We start from the raw sequence: 1,464 nt of genomic DNA, 5'->3' as shown, positions 1-1,464 counted from the left end.
TGAATGAGTTTTTTGTCAGCTCATATTATGGCAATTAATTCTGCTGTGAGTAACCAATTCCATTAAGATTATATCATCTTTTATCTCAGTGTTTTCTAGGCACCAAATCTTCTTACATCACAAGTACCTAAGTTGTTGTTTTGCTTTTCTACCCTAATTCATTCAGTCACCAAGTCTTACTACTTGCTGTTTCAAGCTTTGCTATATCTGTCATAAAATGGTGGGTCATTAAACATTAAAACATATTATTCATTTAAAATAATATCATAAACCCATTATGTTAACATAAATAATGTATTTTTGAGAAAATGACTATATTCACAAATTTTTAAATGTCATTAGAAAGGTGGATTGTTTTACATTTTTGTAAATCTCTTTAATGTCTGGATATAGAAGACAACTGGATTCTTTTTTTAATTATTATAGGTGCATAATGGTTATATTTATAGAGTACAGAAGACAACTGGATTCTCATATAAGTCAACTGGATTCTCATATCTGCTTCTCCATTTAAGCTGATGCAACTTACTGGTTTATTTGAAGTATAGGAAGAAAATCTTACCTCACACGCCTATGCAGCTGAAAAAGGGAAGAGTATTTTAACAGCCTTTTCCGATAATTGTGGATTTAACCACACCAAACTTGACAAGGGGTGGTTTCTTAAAAGTTCATTAGTTGCAATATAGAATCTGAAACCATAATGAATGAACTCGTTGTACTCTTAAATCCATTGGTCTGTCTTGCACAGAATGAATTTTATGTAACGTCATTTGTTGGCCATTTGGAAAATATTGGTTTACTGAGTTATGTAGATCTTCCAAATGTTGACACATTTCAGTATACTTGATACATTTCATTACTTAAAAGTCATGTTTATTAATATCACCACCTTTCTCATCAGAAAGGTCTTTAAGTATTAGGAAGCTTTCAAGCTCATGTATTTCAAGATACAGTTTCCAAAATCATTTTTATTCAGTTCAAAATATTTTCTTTTATTACAGGAGGTTGTGGGGGAGGGTATGGTGTCAAGACAGGGTCTTACTCTGTCACTTAGGCTGGAGTGCAGTGGCACAATTATATCTCACTGCAACCTCAAACTCCTGGGCTCAAGCAATCCTTCTGCCTCAGGATCCCAAATAGCTGAGAATACAGGTATGCACTACCACACCTGGCTAATTTTTGTAGAGACGAGGTCTCACTATGTTGCCCAGGCTGATCTCAAACCCCTGGCCTCATGTCATCCTCCTGCCTCAGCCTCCCAAAGTGCTGGGTACAGGTGTGAGCCACTGCGTCCAGCCCAAAATGTTTTGTAATTTCCCTTGTGATTTATCCTTTGACTTATTGATTATTAGAAGTATTAATATAATGTTTAATTTCTATTATTTGGGGATTTTCCAGCTATCTCTCTGTTATTGATTTTTAATTTAATTCTGTTTTGGTCAGAGAACATACTTTGTATGATTT

General features: G+C 34.4%; 1 protein-coding gene across 2 annotated transcripts in view; it reads left to right on the top strand.

Moving 5' to 3' along the window:
- Window positions 1-1,464, top strand: part of HSPBAP1 (HSPB (heat shock 27kDa) associated protein 1) — a 54,076-nt gene that overhangs the window by 23,378 nt on the left and 29,234 nt on the right. The window lies entirely within an intron of this gene.

The sequence above is a fragment of the Propithecus coquereli genome, unplaced genomic scaffold, assembly GCF_000956105.1.
Source record: "Propithecus coquereli isolate 6110/MARCELLA unplaced genomic scaffold, Pcoq_1.0 Scaffold10, whole genome shotgun sequence".
NCBI classification, from domain to species: domain Eukaryota; kingdom Metazoa; phylum Chordata; class Mammalia; order Primates; family Indriidae; genus Propithecus; species Propithecus coquereli.
Note: the sequence above shows the minus strand (reverse complement) of the source record. Positions and strands in the feature narration are given on the sequence as shown.